Source organism: Oncorhynchus masou, chromosome 13 (genome assembly GCF_036934945.1).
Source record: "Oncorhynchus masou masou isolate Uvic2021 chromosome 13, UVic_Omas_1.1, whole genome shotgun sequence".
Lineage (NCBI taxonomy): Eukaryota > Metazoa > Chordata > Actinopteri > Salmoniformes > Salmonidae > Oncorhynchus > Oncorhynchus masou.
Genome location: NC_088224.1, coordinates 67,419,827 through 67,439,500, shown reverse-complemented (window position 1 = coordinate 67,439,500; position 19,674 = coordinate 67,419,827). Strand labels below are relative to the sequence as shown.

The 19,674-nt window shown below is 43.2% G+C and overlaps 1 pseudogene; it reads right to left on the bottom strand.

Annotated features, from left to right (window-relative positions):
- The window catches only part of LOC135553404 (S-adenosyl-L-methionine-dependent tRNA 4-demethylwyosine synthase TYW1-like), a 68,348-nt pseudogene that overhangs the window by 22,009 nt on the left and 26,665 nt on the right, over positions 1-19,674 (bottom strand).

The window sequence follows — 19,674 nt, the reverse complement described above, 5'->3', positions numbered from 1 at the left end:
CAGTCAATGACGGGGTGAAGAGGGATACGAATATCTGGGGTTCTTTACTAAGTTCTGTATTCAGTCTGCCTATGACAATATTGTAAAATGGTTCATTTTAAAATGATAGGAGGGTAAGGTCATGGGTCATATGCTCTTCCAGACTGTCAGCAATGAACAAAAAGGGTCTAGGTGTGCTTAGCCATATTGTGAAATGCAGCACTGGTTATTGGGTTAAGATGAGAATACAACTGCACTGGGCATATGAGAATAATGTAATTATTGCAATAAACTGGTGCATGAATTATTCCAAAACCTCTAAATCAATCACATTGACAATGATAGCTCAGCTGCACCCACCTCCAGCAGAAGTCACATTTGTTGGCACAGACGAGGCTAAGGGTGGACTCCATACATCTGTGGGACTCAACACCATAAAAGGAGTGCTTGTAACAACCTCCTCTTCCTCTTAGCATGGACTGGTGGAAAGAATAATACCTGTTAGTTATTCGAAGGTACATGCTTATGAATGTTAGATTACTCATATAAGAAAGAAATAATTTTATCCACTTTACCTTGTTCCAACGACAACGCTTGTCTCCTGAGTGACTTCCTATGACTTTGTATCCTGTAGAAGAGAAAATATAGAAAATGGTCATGTCACACCCTGATCTGTTTCACCTGTTGTTGTTATTGTCTCCACCCCCCTCCAGGTGTCGCCCATCTACTCCATTATCCACTGTATATTTATACCTGTGTTCTGTTTGTCTGTTACTAGTTTTTCAAGTGAACAAGTGTTTTTTGTGTCAGCTCCTGCTTTTCCCGTCTCTCTTTTTTTCGCCCTCCTGATTTTGACCCTTGCCTGTCTTGTCTCTGAGCTTGCCTGCCCCTGACCCTGAGCCTGCCTGCCATCCTGTACCTTTGCCCCACCTCTGGATTCCCGAGCTCTGCCTGACCTGACCCTGAGCCTCCCTGGTGTCCTGTACCTTTCCCCCACTACTCTGGTTATTGACCCCTGCCTGCTTGATCTGTCATTTGCCTGCCCTGTTGCTGCAATAAACATTGTTACTCCGACACAGTCTGCATCTGGGTCTTACCTTCAAACCTGATTGTACGAACTGGCCATGACTGACCCAGCAGACCCGGGCCAGATGCGCAATGCCATCTCCTCCCAAGGAGCCACCATCGTTAGGCACGAGGAACTGCTTCGTGGCCTTATGGAGGGGATCCAAACGTTGGCTGGGAGGCAGGCTACCACGGTGCTAACCCCACAGCCCCTCAGTAACCCAGCTGAGGGGCGGTGGCCTCTATCTTCTCGGGTGGAGAGGCCACATCGTATGGCCTCTCCACATCGTATGGACCAACCACAAAAATATGGAGTATCTCCACACCGCCAAACGCCTCAACTCCAGGCAAGCTAGATGGGCCCTGCTGTTCACACGGTTCAACTTCTCCCTCTCATATCGTCCGGGATCCAAGAATGTCAAGCCGGATTCACTGCCTCGCCGTTATAGCCCCACGGCTATTACCCCGGAGTCCAAGACCATCCTTCCCACCTCGTGCCTGGCCACGGCACTCAGCTGGGGTATAGGGAAACAGGTCCGGGAGGCATAGCGTTCCCAGACGAACCCCGGGGGGGTACAGATAACTGGATGTTTGTGCCTGACGCGGTCCTCTCCATGGTCCTGGAGTAGGCCCACTCCTTCAGACTGGCTTGTCAACTGGGCTCCCGCCGGACCCTGGCTTTTGTGCGACAACGCTTTTGGTGGCCCACCATGGTCCCTGACATCTCAGCATTCATCGCCGCTTGCACGGTGTGTGCACAAAACAAGACTCCTTGACAAGCTCCGGCTGGTCTCCTCCAACCTCTGCCTGTCCCTCACCGTCCCTGGTCCCACTTCCAACATCTCATGGAAACATGGTGCAGCACGTCTTCCGGGTCCATGGACTCCCAGTGGACATGGTCTCTGACCAGGGCCCTCAGTTCTCGTCTCCGTTCTGGAAGGCATTCCATCATAACCTGTTTACACGAGCATAATTCATTATGAATGAATAAATCTCTGTCGGAGAAAAACAAATCACAAAGGAAGCTTATTACATATGCTGTGATCCTGTGAGAAACTGACACCATTTTGGGAAAATGTACAGTACCTGTCAAAAGTTTGAACACACCTACTCATTCAAGGGTTTTTCTTTATTTTGACTATTTTCTACATTGTAGAATAATAAAGACATCAAAACTATGAAATAACACATATGGAATCATGTAGAAACCAAGTGTTTCTTCAAAGTAGCCCCCCTTTGCGTTGATGACAGCTTTGTACACTCTTGGCATTCTCTCAACCAGCTTCATGAGTGATGTTTTTCCGACAGTCTTGAAGGAGTTCCCACATTTGCTGAGCACTTGTTGGTTGCTTTTCCTTCACTCTGCAGTCCAACTCATCCCAAACCATCTCAATTGGGTTGAGGTCGGGTGATTGTGGAGGCCAGGTCATCTGATGCAGCACTCCATCACTCACTTTTTTGGTCAAATAGCCCTTAGACAGGCTGGAGAGGTGTTTTGGGTCATTGTCCAGTTGAAAAACAAATGATAGTCCCACTAAGCGCAAACCAGATGGGATGGCGTATCACTGCAGAATGTTGTGGTAGCCATGCTGGTTAAGTGTGCCTTGAATTTCAAATAAATCACAGACAGCATCACCAGCAAAGCACACATTTACATTTAAGTCATTTAGCAGACGCTCTTATCCAGAGCGACTTACAAATTGGTGAATTCACCTTCTGACATCCAGTGGAACAGCCACTTTACAATAGTGCATCTAAATCATTAAGGGGGGGGTGGTGAGAAGGATTACTTATCCTATCCTAGGTATTCCTTGAAGAGGTGGGGTTTCAGGTGTCTCCGGAAGGTGGTGATTGACTCCGCTGTCCTGGCGTCGTGAGGGAGTTTGTTCCACCATTGGGGGGCCAGAGCAGCGAACAGTTTTGACTGGGCTGAGCGGGAACTGTACTTCCTCAATGGTAGGGAGGCGAGCAGGCCAGAGGTGGATGAACGCAGTGTCCTTGTTTGGGTGTAGGGCCTGATCAGAGCCTGGAGGTACTGCGGTGCCGTTCCCCTCACAGCTCCGTAGGCAAGCACCATGGTCTTGTAGCGGATGCGAGCTTCAACTGGAAGCCAGTGGAGAGAGCGGAGGAGCGGGGTGACGTGAGAGAACTTGGGAAGGTTGAACACCAGACGGGCTGCGGCGTTCTGGATGAGTTGTAGGGGTTTAATGGCACAGGCAGGGAGCCCAGCCAACAGCGAGTTGCAGTAATCCAGACGGGAGATGACAAGTGCCTGGATTAGGACCTGCGCCGCTTCCTGTGTGAGGCAGGGTCGTACTCTGCGGATGTTGTAGAGCATGAACCTACAGGAACGGGCCACCGCCATGATGTTGGTTGAGAACGACAGGGTGTTGTCCAGGATCACGCCAAGGTTCTTAGCGCTCTGGGAGGAGGACACAATGGAGTTGTCAACCGTGATGGCGAGATCATGGAACGGGCAGTCCTTCCCCGGGAGGAAGAGCAGCTCCGTCTTGCCGAGGTTCAGCTTGAGGTGGTGATCCGTCATCCACACTGATATATCTGCCAGACATGCAGAGATGCGATTCGCCACCTGGTCATCAGAAGGGGGAAAGGAGAAGATTAATTGTGTGTCGTCTGCATAGCAATGATAGGAGAGACCATGTGAGGTTATGACAGAGCCAAGTGACTTGGTGTATAGCGAGAATAGGAGAGGGCCTAGAACAGAGCCCTGGGGGACACCAGTGGTGAGAGCGCGTGGCGAGGAGACAGATTCTCGCCACGCCACCTGGTAGGAGCGACCTGTCAGGTAGGACGCAATCCAAGCGTGGGCCGCGCCGGAGATGCCCAACTCGGAGAGGGTGGAGAGGAGGATCTGATGGTTCACAGTATCGAAGGCAGCCGATAGGTCTAGAAGGATGAGAGCAGAGGAGAGAGAGTTAGCTTTAGCAGTGCGGAGCGCCTCCGTGATGCAGAGAAGAGCAGTCTCAGTTGAATGACTAGTCTTGAAACCTGACTGATTTGGATCAAGAAGGTCATTCTGAGAGAGATAGCGGGAGAGCTGGCCAAGGACGGCACGTTCAAGAGTTTTGGAGAGAAAAGAAAGAAGGGATACTGGTCTGTAGTTGTTGACATCGGAGGGATCGAGTGTAGGTTTTTTCAGAAGGGGTGCAACTCTCGCTCTCTTGAAGACGGAAGGGACGTAGCCAGCGGTCAGGGATGAGTTGATGAGCGAGGTGAGGTAAGGGAGAAGGTCCCCGGAAATGGTCTGGAGGAGAGAGGAGGGGATAGGGTCGAGCGGGCAGGTTGTTGGGCGGCCGGCCGTCACAAGAAGCGAGATTTCATCTGGAGAGAGAGGGGAGAAAGAGGTCAGAGCACAGGGTAGGGCAGTGTGAGCAGAACCAGCGGTGTCGTTTGACTTAGCAAACGAGGATCGGATGTCGTCGACTTTCTTTTCAAAATGGTTGACGAAGTCATCTGCAGAGAGGGAGGAGGGGGGGGAGGGGGAGGAGGATTCAGGAGGGAGGAGAAGGTGGCAAAGAGCTTCCTAGGGTTAGAGGCAGATGCTTGGAATTTAGAGTGGTAGAAAGTGGCTTTAGCAGCAGAGACAGAGGAGGAAAATGTAGAGAGGAGGGAGTGAAAGGATGCCAGGTCCGCAGGGAGGCGAGTTTTCCTCCATTTCCGCTCGGCTGCCCGGAGCTCTGTTCTGTGAGCTCGCAATGAGTCATCGAGCCACGGAGCGGGAGGAGGACCGAGCCGGCCTGGAGGATAGGGGACATAGAGAGTCAAAGGATGCAGAAAGGGAAGAGAGGAGGGTTGAGGAGGCAGAGTCAGGAGAAAGGTTGGAGAAGGTATGAGCAGAGGGAAGAGATGATAGGATGGAAGAGGAAAGAGTAGCGGGGGAGAGAGAGCGAAGGTTGGGACGGCGCGATACCATCCGAGTAGGGGCAGTGTGGGAAGTGTTGGATGAGAGCGAGAGGGAAAAGGATACAAGGTAGTGGTCGGAGACTTGGAGGGGAGTTGCAGTGAGGTTAGTGGAAGAACAGCATCTAGTAAAGATGAGGTCGAGCGTATTGCCTGCCTTGTGAGTAGGGGGGGAAGGTGAGAGGGTGAGGTCAAAAGAGGAGAGGAGTGGAAAGAAGGAGGCAGAGAGGAATGAGTCAAAGGTAGACGTGGGGAGGTTAAAGTCGCCCAGGACTGTGAGAGGTGAGCCGTCCTCAGGAAAGGAGCTTATCAAGGCCCACCGTGAAGCTCCTCCAAGCTTCACGGTGGGAACTACACATACAGTGATCATCTGTTCACCTACTCTGCGTCTCTCAAATCACGGCGGTTGTTACCAAAAATCTCAAATTTGAACTCATCAGACCAAAAGGACAGATTTCCACCGATCTAATGTCAATTGCGCGTGTTTCTTGGCCCAAGCAAGTGTCTTCTTATTGGTGTCCTTTAGTAAATGGTTTCTTTGCAGCAATTCGACCATGAAGGCCTGATTCACACAGTCTCCTCTGAACAGTTGATGTTGAGATGAGTCTGTTACTTGAACTCTGTGAACCATTTATTTGGGCTGCAATTTCTTAGGCTTGTAACTCTAATGAACGTATCCTCTGCAGCAGAGGTAACTCTGGGTCTTCCTTTCCTGTTGCGATCCTCATGAGAGCCAGTTTCATCATAAAGCTTGATGGTTTTTGCGACTGCACTTGAAGAAACTTTCAAAAATCTTCAAATGTTCCATATTGACTGACCTTCATGTCTTAAAATAATGACGGACTGTTGTTTCTCTTTGCTTATTTGAGCTTTTCTTGCCACAATATTTGTTTTTTACCAAATAGGGCTATCTTCTGTATACCCACCCTGCCTTGTCACAACTGATCAAACACATTAAGAAGGAAAGGAATTCCACAAATTAACTTCTAACAAGGCAGACCTGTTAATTGAAATGCATTCCAGGTGACTACCTCATGAAGCTGGTTAAGAGAATGTCAAGAGTGTGCAAAGCTGCCATCAAGTAAAAGGGTGGCTACTTCGAAGCATCTCAAATGTAAAACATATTTTGATTTGTTTAACACATTTTTGGTTACTACATGATTCCAAATGTGTTATTTCATAGTTTGGATGTCTTCACTATTATTCTACACTATTATTCTACAAAGTAGAAAATAGTTTTTTTTAAATAAGAAAAACCCTTGAATGAGTAGGTGTATCCAACCTTTTGACTGGTACTGTACATCATCCTCAGAGTATGCAGTCATTTTGCGAAACGTTGTACACTCAGAAAAAAAGGTTCCAAAAGGGTTCTTCGACTGTTCCCATAAGAGAACCCTTTTTGGTTCCAGGCAGAACCCTTTTTTGGTTCCAGGTAAAACTCTTTTGAGTTCCATGTAGGTGACAACCTTATGAAGCTGGATGAGAGAATGCCATGAGTGTGCAAAGTTGTCATTAAGGCAAAGGGTGGCCAATCTCAAATATAAAATATATTTTTATATGTTTAACACTTTTTTGGTTACTATATGATTCCATATGTGTTATTTTATAGTTTTGATGTCTTCACTATTATTCTACAATGTAGAAAATAGTAAAAATAAAGAAAAACCCTTGAATGAGTAGGTGTGTCCAAACCTTTGACTGGTACTGCATGTGCTTTCATTTCATTGTGTCTCGGAATTTATAGCCATCCATCTCCACGATCATGTCTGTTGAGAAATGTAAATATTAGTGATCAATATCAGAGAACGTTTTGTAATCTAGGTCTAATTGCTAAAGAAAATGTATAGCATTCAATTGGAAAGCCTCATATCCACCCGCAATAACTAACTGGAGGACTAAACTACAGTACACATCCCATTAGACTGTATATTATAACATCAAACATAAACTAGACATATTTGATCAAATGTGGAATCTTAGGGTGTTTTCACATATAGTCCTCTTTAATATAACCAATCTCAGTCCTCTGGGCTAAAAAAGAAGAAGAAAAATACTCTGTTCTTTTTGTATTCACACTGCCCTTGCCTTTGAATGAGGACTCAACTCATTTGCCAGTTCACTTCACCTTTGAGGTCCAAGTCCTCTTTGCATTCACATTGCTATGTTAAGAAAGTTACCAAGATATTTTCACAACATTCACTCAATGCACTCTGGGTAAAAATACAGGACAAGCCATTCCATCAGAATGTGCTATCAGACAGCTACTGTAGATATACCGACTTGTACTTTGGAAGCTATTAGATTGCATTTTCTTTAAAGATGAGACTTAATCATTGTAATGTGAAGATAATATTAACATGTAAATATTATTATTTATTAAATACCAGTAGAATAACTGCAGAATAAATCGTGTAGGCCTAATTGAAAATGGTATAGGCTACTGCCCCTTTAAGAGCTAGATCAGATTTTGTACATATGTTGTGATTCTCACCAAATATGTTGTCTTCTCACACTATTTAAACCCCACAATCGAATAAACAGTTTATGAAGCTCTCTTAGCCTATTGATCAACATAATGCAAACAAATAATCTGGACCTCATGTCAGTACAAAACTCCACACATATTTTGGCATTTCTGTGCATCCTTGACAATCGCTAATCAATATCCAAAAACAGCACACGGTTTTTTCGGCGAACAGGCACATCATCAACTTCTCTCTCCAATGTGAAGGGGTTAAGGCAGTGGAAACGGTGTTGCAGTAGTCTAGTGTGTGGTGTGGGAATAATGACAGGCCAACTGTGGAGCTTTGTGTCACAAAAATTGTCTGAAAGGGACCAAGTCTGAAAACACCCTTAGAGAACATGCTGTATAGTGGGTGTCTTGTTTTGGAGTTGTTTCTATTCGTGAATGTCAGTTGGTTTTGGATTGATTTTTTTGCCTTCGTGTTTTTCTTTGCGTATCCCTCTGTGAGAACGAATGTATGTGGATTTGTGTGTGAGGGGAGAAGGGAGGGAGATGTATATTGACACTGTGTGAGATTCCATTTGACTGAGTTCTGTAGAAAAACAATTAAAAACAAATTGTCCTAACAACAAAATGTGTAGATAGATTGCAACTTTTGTAATGTTACATGGTAACAACATAGTAATACTGATTGCATAACACGTGAGAAGGCACTAGACCATTTGCCAATAGCATTAAAAAAAGTATGATGTGTGATTTCCCAAGAGCAAAGCCCACACATTAAAATTTGCAAAATAACTTCAAAAGGTGTTGAGGCTGAGTGTGATATAAGTATACATGATGATGAAGGGTTGTCTATACCAGCTGTGGATTGGACTACTCATTTACAGCGTTTCAAGCTCTGACAGCCATTCTCTGAAGTCAGCCCCATCAAACATAATACTTTTATTTGTCTCTTTTAAATCATCGTGATACATGCCAGTGCTTTTATATCAAGGGTTCTTCATAGGAATTCAAGGGGGGCCTTCCCATGTATGCATTTCAAAAGACACAGTATTTATGAGAAGTTCTATTTCAGTCCTGTGTGTGAGGTAAAACAGCATGATATAGACGCCATGAGAGAGAAAAGAACGCATGACATTTCAGGTGTTGAAATGTTGAGTGCTCATAATGGCTGCATTGACAGGTCATCTTTCATCCTAGTAGGACACCCGATGTGCTTTGGTTACTGTGCAGCTAACTATAGCCTTGCCCACCTTGGAAACAAAAGTCAGCCATCTTGTGTCAGATTTATGTTCTTCAAAAGTGAGTAATTATTGATCTCACTGTTCTCAGGACTGGTGTCCTCCTGTTATTGGATAGGTTAAAGCCTGGTGTAATTGAGCTCTGCTGTAAAATAAAGGAAATCTAATGTAACTCAGTCTATTGCAATTCTAGCAAAGGCCCAACGATATGATGCACGGTGGGGGATTAAGATGCATTTACCATTTACCCAAACACGGGGGGGCTGGCTATCGATCCAGGACACTTCCTTTACACCCACAGGAAATCCATTGAACCACGCACACAGTCAGAAACACACACACACACACTAAATCATGTTCTTACCCACAATCCCCCTGAGCACAGGCTAACTACTGTTTATTACTTGTTTGTCGACCCACGTGGGGCAAATTCGGAGGTGTCGGGAGCTGGGGCTGTTGTTCCAACTCAGATATATTACAATTCTGCTGAAGACTGGCTGGTGCTGGATGCAGCACAGAGAAGAGAACAAGGCCTAGTGGGAGTTAGTGTTGAGTCTAATCTGAGGGCCCTTTCCCTTCCGGTGTTCATTAGGTAAAAACCTACACTTCAAACGCCTCAACTGCCTTTTATGTCTGTCTGCACAGAGAGAGAAGGAGCGAGGGGGAGGTAGACGGGAGGTAGGCTTTGCTCCTCTCCCTCTCAGTGGATCTGATTAACTGTACCCATCTATTTGGAGAAGCTCATGTGAACACCAGGCCAGCCACAGAGAGAGATGACCTCCAAACCTGCGCTGTTGTACGGCTTATAGCCACCCACTCCAGCTGCAGTCATCCCCCTTTCACACTGTATTAATCTCCCACGGCTATATGAAAGTAATCAGACAGTCACCAGTCTACCCGTAAAACAAGAGTAACCCATATCCTTACAATTGAGATGTGAAGGTACACTATATATTGTCCATTTTGTTGGGTTCTAGTTTTAAATAACTGCTATGCTAGAAGTTAATGGTTACATGTATGAGGAATGTATGTGGTGGGGTCAATGGAGGCTGGATAAGAAGTATGGGTCTAGAAAGTTACTAAGTAAGGGAAGAGGCAATCACTTGGTTGCGGTCACTGATAAGGTTAGAAAGCTGTGGATTAAATCAAATCAAACTTTATTTGTCACATGCGCCGAATACAACAAGTGTAGACTTTACCGTGAAATGCTTACTTACAAGCCCTTAACCAACAGTGCAGTTCAAGAAGAGTTAAGAAAATATTTACCAAGTAGACTAAAATAAAAAGTAACTCGATAAGAATAACGAGGCTATATACAGGAGGCACCTAGTTGTGCGGGGAATGTGGGCCGAGGTCAGGTCAGATGAAGGGAGGTGGAACAGATATTGCACACATTACATAACTTCCTGCCTAGCAACAAAGATGCAGTGTTTAGAGGTGCAAGGAGGAGATTCCACCTAAAGGAGGGTATAAATACTTGTGCTGGTGGAAACATGTCTTTGTCCTTTCAGCTGATCGACCCAGTGGGTGAACGAACTTGATTTGAGATTTGACTAGTTGTTCGTTAGGTTCTAAATAAACAGAGTAAAAGAATAACCGTTTCAACAAAATAAAATGTTTTCACTTTCCACAGAAATCAAAGAGACACTGAGATCTACCTCCCTTATCAATAATGCTGAGTTCTCTAGGAAATCCAGTAGGCCAGCGCTACACTTGAGTTTCTGAATCTCTTTCCCCTACTCAGTCCTGTCCGAGAGCTCCTCTACAGATCTGAAATGAATAATACATTTTACATCGACAAATACCAAACTTTTCACTCATTAAGGCTCAAGTTTTAGGCTAATACTGATGAAATATTGACAAAATCTGTAGAGAAAAAAGCTCAAATAAAAATGTTGGCTCTGTTGATACAGACACATTAAGCCTTCACAACATTATGTTCTTAATTAGAGCCAGAGAAGTCTCCTTTCCAAATGAGGTAGGACTCTTTAGCTAACATCCAGAGTGTACAACATGAGGAACACCTTCCTAATATTGAATTGTGCCCCCTTTTGCCCTCAGAACAGCCTCAAATCGTTGGGGCATGGACTACAAGGTGTGGAAAGCATTCCACATGGATGCTGGCCCATGTTCTCCAATGCTTCCCACAGTTGTGTCAAGTTGGCTGAATATTTTGGGTGGTGGACGATTGTTGATACACACAGGAAACAGCGTTGCAGTTCTTGACACACTCCAACCTGTGCGCCTGGCACCTACAATCATATACCGGTCAAAGGCACTTCAATCTTTTGTCTTTCCCATTCACCCTCTGAATGGCACACATACACAATCCATGTCTCGGTTGTCTCAAGGCTGAAAAATCCTTCTATAATCCTCTACACTGATTGAAGTGGATTTAACAAGTGACAATTAGGGATCATAGTTGGTCAGTCTGTCATGGAAAGAGCAGGTGTTCTGTACACAGTGTATGTACAGTATATATACAATATATACAGTATCAGTCAAAAGTATGGACACACCTACTCATTCAAGGGTTTTAATTTATTTTTACTATTTTCTACATTGCAGAATAATAGTGAAGACATGAAATAACACATATGGAATCATATAGTAAGCAAAAGTGTAAAACAAATCTACATATATTTTAGATTCTTCAAAGTAGCCACCCTTTGCCTTTATGACAGCTTTGCACATTCTTGGCATTCTCTCAACCAGCTTCACGAGGAATGCTTTCCCAAAGTGCTTGAAGGGATCCCACATTTGCTGAGCACTTGTTGGCTGCTTTTCCTTCACTCTGCAGTCCAACTCATCCCAAACCATCTCAATTGGGTTGAGGTCGGGTGATTGTGGAGGCCAGGTAGTACTCCATCACTCTCCTTCTTGGTCAAATAGCCCTTAAAAAAAAATGATAGTCCCACTAAGCGCAAACCAGATGGGATGGCGGATCACTCCAGAATGCTGTGGTAGCCATGCTGGTTAAGTGTTCCTTGAATTCTAAATAAATCACAGACAGTGTCACCAGTAATGCACCCTCACAAGATCATACCTCGTCCTCCATGCTTCACAGTGGGAACCACACATGCGGAGATCATCCGTTCACCTACTCTGCATCTCACAAAGAGCCAGCGGTTGGAACCAAAAATCTCAAATTTCGACTCATCAGACAAAAGGACAGATTTCCACTGGTCTATTATCCATTGCTCGTGTTTCTTGGCCCAAGCAAGTCTCTTCTTATTATTGGTGTCCTTTAGCACTGGTTCCTTTAGCAATTCCACCATGAACGCCTGATTCACACAGTCTCCTCTGAAAAGTTGATGTTGTGATGTGTCTGTTACTTGAACACCGTGAAGCATTTATTTGGGCTACAATCTGAGGTGCAGTTAACTCAAATGAACTTATCCTCTGCAACAGCGGTAACTCTGGGTCTTTCTTTCCCCTGGCGGTGAGAGCCAGTTTCATCATAGCGCTTGATCGTTTTTACAACTGCACTTGATTAAACTTTTAAAAAGTTCTTAATATTTTTGATTGACTGACCTTTATGTCTTAAAATAATGATGGATTGTCGTTTCTCTTCGCTTATTTGAGGTCTTCTTGCCATAATATGGAGTTGGTCTTTTACCAAATAGGGCTATCTTCTGCATACCACCCTTACCTTATCACAACACAACTGATTGGCTAAAAAACATTTTGAAGGAAAGAAAATCCACAAATTAACAAGGCACACCTGTAAATTGAAATGCATTCCAGGTGACTACCCAATGAAGCTGATTGAGAGAATGTCAAGTGTGCAAAGCTGTCATCAAGGCAAAGAGTGGCTACTTTAATTAACGAATTTCAAATATAAAATGTATTTTGATTTGTTTAACACCTTTTTGGTTACTACCTGATTCCATATGTGTTATTTCATAGTTTGGATGCCTTCAGTATTAGTCTACAATGTAGAATAGTAAAAATAAAGAAAACATTTTGAATAAGTAGGTGTCCCCAACACACAATACCCCATAAAGACAAAGCAAAAACATTTTTTTTTATATAAAAAAAATAAAAAACTGAAATACCACATTTACATAAGTATTCAGACCCTTTACTCAGTACTTTGTCGAAGCACCTTGGGCAGAGATTACAGCCTTGAGTCTTCTTGTGTATGACGCTACAAGCTTGGGACACCTGTATTTAGGAAGATTCTCCCATTCTTCTCTGCAGATCCCCTCAAGCTCTGACACGTTGGATGTTGGAGCGTCAAACATTTTAGAAAAAGGCTCAGTGCCGTTATCCTCGCAAGGTATTGAACGGTATTGAAAACAGATATTGAACGGTACTGAAAACAGGGGTGTCCAGAATTATGACCCCTACTTTGAGGAAAAAAGTATTACTTTTTAAACAAAATCTCTTTCTATGAGCAATTGAATTCGTAAAAAATTATAATTTCCCAATTTTTTAAGAATACAATATAGCTCAATATTTCATTATTTATTTTATACAACGATTTTTTTTACAATAATTTATCAAGGGTGTCAATAATTTCAGCCACCACTGTATGTGAATATATGTACAGTTGAAGTCAGAACTTTACATACACTTAGGTTGGAGTCATTAAAACTCATTTTCAACCACTCCACAAATGTCTTGTGAACAAACTAAAGTTTTGGAAGTTGGTTAAGACATCTACTTTGTGCATGACACAAGTCATTTTTCCAACAATTGTTTACAGACAGATTATTTAACTTATAATTCACTATATCACAATTCCAGTGGGTCAGAAGATTACATACACTGTGACTTTAAACAGCTTGGAAAATTCCAGAAATTGATGTCATGGCTTTAGAAGCTTCAGGCTAATTGACATCATTTGAGTCAACTGGAAGTGTACCTCGTGGATGTATTTCAAGGCCTACCTTCAAACCCAGTGCCTCTTTGCTTGACATCATGGGAAAATCACAAGAAATCAGCCAAGACCTCAGAAAATAAATTGTAGACCTCCACAAGTCTGGTTCATCCTTGGGAGCAATTTCCAAATGCCTGAAAGTACCACGTTCATCTGTACAAACAATAGTGTGCAAGTATAAACACCATGGGACCAAGCAGCCATTATACAGCTCAGGAAGGAGACGTGTTCTGTCTCCTAGAAATGAACGTACAGTACTGTGGTGCAAAAAGTGCAAGTCAATTCCAAAACACAACAGCAAAGGACCTTGTGAAGGTGGTGGAGGAAACAAGTACAAAAGTATCTATATCCACAGTAAAACCAGTCCTATATCGACATAACCTGAAAGGACACTCAGCAAGGAAGAAGCCACTGCTCCAAAACTGCCATAAAAAAATCCAGACTACTGTTTGCAACTGCACATGGGGAAAAAATATCGTATTTTTTGGAGAGATGTCCTCTGGTCTGATGAAACCAAAATAGAACTGTTTGGCCATAATGACCATTGTTATGTTTGGAGGAAAAAAGGGGAGGCTTGCAAGTCGAAGAACATCATCCCAACCATGAAGACGGGGGTGGCAGCATCATGTTGTGGGGGTGCATTGCTGCAGGAGGGACCGGTACACTTCACAAAATAGATGGCATCATAAGGTAGGAAAATTATATGGATATATTGAAGCAACATCTCAAGACATCAGTCAGGAAGTTAAAGCTTGGTCGCAAATGGGTCTTCCAAATGGACAATGACCCCAAGCATATTTACAAAGTTGTGGCAAAATGGCTTAAGGACAACAAAGTCAAGGTATTGGAGTGGCCATCACAAAGCCCTGAACTCAATCCTATTGAAAATGTGTGGGCAGAACTGAAAAAGCATGTGCGAGCAAGGTGGCCTAAAAACCTGACTCAGTTACACCAGCTCTTTCAGGAGGAATGCGCCAAAATTCACCCAACTTATTGTGGGAAGCTTGTGGAAGGCTACCCGAAACGTTTGACCAAAGTTAAACAATTTAAAGGCAATGCTACCAAATAATTATTGAGTGTATGTAAACTTCTGATCCACGGGGAATGTGATGAAAGAAATAAAAGCTGAAATAAATCATTCTCTACTATTATTCTGACATTTCACATTCTTAAAATAAAGTGGCGATCCTAACTGACCTAAGACAGGGAATTTTTACTAGGATTAAATGTCAGGAATTGTGAGAAACAGAGTTTAAATGTAATTGGCTAAGATGTACGTAAACTTCCGACTTCAACTGTATGTCTATGGGTTAAATAGTAGTGTTCATTACTCATGCTCGGGCAGCATGTTGACACATTGTAAGAGGGGATGAACTACTGTAACAGGTATGTCAGTCTACAATACCTTACTACCATATTCTACATGACCATAGAATGATATTGCTCAATGCAATCCCAAATGCTGTACTGCAAACCAAATGCAGGTGAAAAAGGAAGTCTTCCAAACTAAGAATTCTGAAAGCACAAAAGTATTTTTCTGCTGAGCAGAGGCAATCAACCAGTGGATTGATTAGCATGTTCTAGGCATTAGAGCTCTTTTACAAAAGCAGGAAGGAAATCTATAAATCTATTACACCTGCCATATTGATGCTCACCACTATGTTGAGGACCACGAGTCAAGGCTATAGCAGTGGGTAGAGGAGAAGAGAGTGAAGTCTCCGGAGACGGCGCCAGCAGGAGCAGCAGTGGAGAGAAGGAAGAGAGGGTAATTGGAACGGGCTGCATCATTAAATCGCATTAGGCAACACACACTCAAGGCACTAGCCCACTCCTCTCTGCATAGCAACACACACACACTCCCCCTACACACACTCCATCCTGGCCCGTTCCTCATCCCGTTAGACAACACACACACAGTACCTCCCCACCCTATGACCCCTTTATTATTCTTCAAGTGAATTATCACTTTTTTCCCTCAGTGTCTCCGTAGACACAAAGATTAAGGACATGCTGCTCTGATGCATCTGGTGCTGTGGGTCTGTTTCAGAGCAGATTATCGAATCTGGATAATTTATCCACCGAAGTGGCAGCTATTAAGGGAACTATAGGACCAACGATGGTACATCAGTTGCTGATGCCATCTGTCCTAAAGAGAATGTTTTATAAAACATGGCTAGAAGTAATGTTCCACCATGTAAATTATAAGTGCATGCATACCTGGGCACTTCAGTACGGTAAAAAGAAATGCAATCACAATTCCATTATATTTCTCTAATGCTTCCAGTGTTACAGTACCTTGACTATATTTCTGTAGTGATTATGAAGTGCACTGAAGGTCTGCTCCTCACCTTGCTTAGTCAGTGTCACGTTCTGACCTTAGTTACTTTGTTTTGTTTTAGTTTTAGTATGGTCAGGGCGTGAGTTGGGGTGGGCAGTCTGTTTTTCTATGTTGTATTTTGTGTTTGGCCTGGTATGGTTCTCAATCAGAGGCAGGTGTCGTTAGTTGTCTCTGATTGAGAATCATACTTAGGTAGCCTTTTCCCACCAGTGTTTCGTGGGTGATTATTTTCTGTGTCTTTCTATTTGTTATTTTGTAATTTCGTGTTCAGTGATTTTGTTCATTAAAACATGACGAACACGTACCACGCTGCATATTGGTCTGATCTCTCATACTCCTCGTCAGAGGAGGACGAATCCCGTTACAGTCAGGGCCTCCCTCAGGGTAGCAGTGATCAACTATCTCCTCTCCTCTTTTTCCTCAGTCTTCATCATTCTGTTCAGCCTGGACCGCTTCACAATCTGTCCATCCTCCTGGCTCTGCTCTCTCTTCTTTGCAGCAAAACACACACAACTCTGGGTTAGTTTATGTTTGCCCTCAAAGTCTGGGTTAGTTTTTGTTTGACCAAACAAAACTCTGGGTTAGTTTGTTTGTCCCATAGCAGGGCATTAAAAAGGTGCTTCATTGAGATAAACGTAAATACTCACACTGACCTTCAAACCTCACCAATTTCGAACGTGCTATCTGAGCAGCTAACCGATCGCTGCAGCTGTACATAGTCTATTTGTAAATAGCCCACCCATTTTCACCTACCTCATCCCCATACTGTTTTTATTTATTTACTTTTCTGCTCTTTTGCACACCAATGTCTCTACCTGTACATGACCATCTGATCATTTATCACTCCAGTGCTAATCTGAAAAATTGTAATTATTCGCCTACCTCCTCATGCCTTTTGCACACAATGTATATAGACTCCCCTTTTTTTGTACTGTGTTATTGACTTGTTAATTGTTTACTCCGTGTGTAACTCTGTGTTGTCTGTTCACACTGCTAAGCTTTATCTTGGCCAGGTCGCAGTTGCAAATGAGAACTTGTTCTCAACTAGCCTACCTGGTTAAATAAAGGTGAAATAAAAAAATAAAAAAATAAAAATAACAATTGGATAAGAATATATTTTCTTTCACCCATGACAGTGATTTGATAAGGGCTTGTAAAAACAACACTCTTGGATCATTAAAGAATAGTTCAAGTTCACCCAAATTACTAAATTACTACAAACCCTGTAAGCAGTCAATGGACAAGTTATGACAGGAATCTATGGTTTGGTTTTATTTCCCTGTCACTGTTTTCAAATTGCTTACATTTTGGATTTTGTGGCACCAATTCCATTCAAGTCATGGACGGTACCGATAATAGCATTTTTTGCACATTATGTCCAAATCATCTGAAAGTATAAAAAAAGTATTGGGAAGAGCTCAACAAAGTCACTTAACGATGATTTGAACATGATGTGCAGAAAATGCTAATATCGGTACCATGACTTCAATGGGATTTTTGCCAAAAATGCTAAACGTTAGTATTTAGAATCAGTGCCAGTCTAAACCAAAACTAACAAACTAAACCAAACCATGGATTACTGTCAAACCTTCTCCATATACTGCTTACATGGTAAGGAAACCAATATGTAACTTTGTAATTTGGGTGAACTTTACCTTTAAACACTACAACTCTGATCATGACAAGCAAATTTCAATACCAGACACGAGTGAGACATGTATTCCATTATGTCAATTGTCTCAGGTCAAACCACAGACAGCAGTGGGAACATGATGTCTTTTAAACCAGTATTTACAAATATTACACAAGACATATTATTTATAGACCAAATGACGTGTGATGTCACGTTACTGTGTGTGGCCATATGGGTGTCATCTCTGAATAGGCTAGGATTAGAATGGTCCCTGATCTGTTTGTGCATGACAACGAACCATAGACATTGACTATGCGGCACTAAACAGAACTAGGCCCAGGATGGGGTGAGATAAGTTTGGCAAATGTGATGATGCCCAATCTGAGGCATCATCAACCGTCTTGGCCTTGATAATTGCTCTATGCCCGACAGGGTTGTGCATGAGGCTATGAGTCATTGAGCACCACTGATATTACAGCTGTAAATCTCACCCCCTGAACAATGCTGACAAAAGGGGGCCTGCTTTAGGACATTGCTCTACCAATCACACAGACATGAATCATGCCCCTCAGTAATACACTGCAATGCTGACAGTGGCGATACTGATTCAATTAATGTACAGTACAGAATAGAAGTTCTTCGGGGCTGTTACCTTGTCTGCTGCTACAGAGAAAAATCAATAGAACAAAATGTACCACAATGGCAAAACAAAAGGGTAGATTGATTCCAAACAACAGTAGGCAGACAATTACTTCAAACACCTGTTGAATTTTTGTGATGTGATGCAATATGTCTCCAACAGATGGATAACTCTTCAAAGGGGAGGGAACAGAGTTCTGGCCCAGCAAATTAAGAAATGTGATAATTGCTAGGGTATTTCAAGCAAATTTGAAAGCACTTCATCTCAAATAAAATAACTCCCAAATTCAGTCTTTGATTTTTGACTGGACTATGAAAATCAAGCCTTAAGTGATTTTATCTGAAGCGGCAGCGTAGCCTAGTGGTTAGAGCGTTGGACTAGTAATCATAAGGTTGCGAGTTCAAACCCCCGAGCTGACAAGGTACAAATCTGTCATGACATTTGCCCTGAACAGGCAGTTAACCCACTGTTCCTAGGCCATCATTGAAAATAAGAATTTGTTCTTAACTGACCTGCCTGGTTAAATAAAGGTAAAATGACAATGGACACTCACAGAGTCATATACTGTAGATCCCTATATGACTGGATGCCCATGGAGCAGTGACTGTTCCCCAGCCTCACCTTGCAGCTACTAAGCAGTTCCTGACATTTACATTTAAGTCATTTAGCAGACGCTCTTATCCAGAGCGACTTACAAATTGGTGAATTCACCTTCTGACATCCAGTGGAACAGCCACTTTACAATAGTGCATCTAAATCATTAAGGGGGAGGGGGGGGTGAGAAGGATTACTTATCCTATCCTAGGTATTCCTTGAAGAGGTGGGGTTTCAGGTGTCTCCGGAAGGTGGTGATTGACTCCGCTGTCCTGGCGTCGTGAGGGAGTTTGTTCCACCATTGGGGGGCCAGAGCAGCGAACAGTTTTGACTGGGCTGAGCGGGAACTGTACTTCCTCAGTGGTAGGGAGGCGAGCAGGCCAGAGGTGGATGAACGCAGTGCCCTTGTTTGGGTGTAGGGCCTGACAGACAGGAAGACAGATTCACACCTTGATCAACCAAGCTGATGTTGACACTCATCTTGTTGATTGACAGATTAGCTACTCGCTACTGTAGCCAAGACATATGAGAAGGTCTAGCTTTCAAAGGGAAATATACCTGCAGTCAATCAATCAATAAAGCAGAGCTTATCAATCAAAACCTAACTGTTAAATATCCATCAAGCACAACCACACCACTGTTGGGCCCCAGTGACCAGGGGTAGAAGGCCTCTCCAGTACCTGACTCAATGCTACCGCTCTGGGCTCTTTAAGACAGGTACAGCTCCCTCCCCCCAGTCAATCTGCCAGACTGGTGAAGTAAATTACACTGCATGGGAGAAAGGCATACCAGTACACCATACAGTACACCATGTAAATACACCACGCTTCCAGGGACTCGCTGTTTAACAACACCGACGCAAGATTAATGAAGTCCTGGTAGAAAGTTTCCCTGAATGTATGAATAGGTAT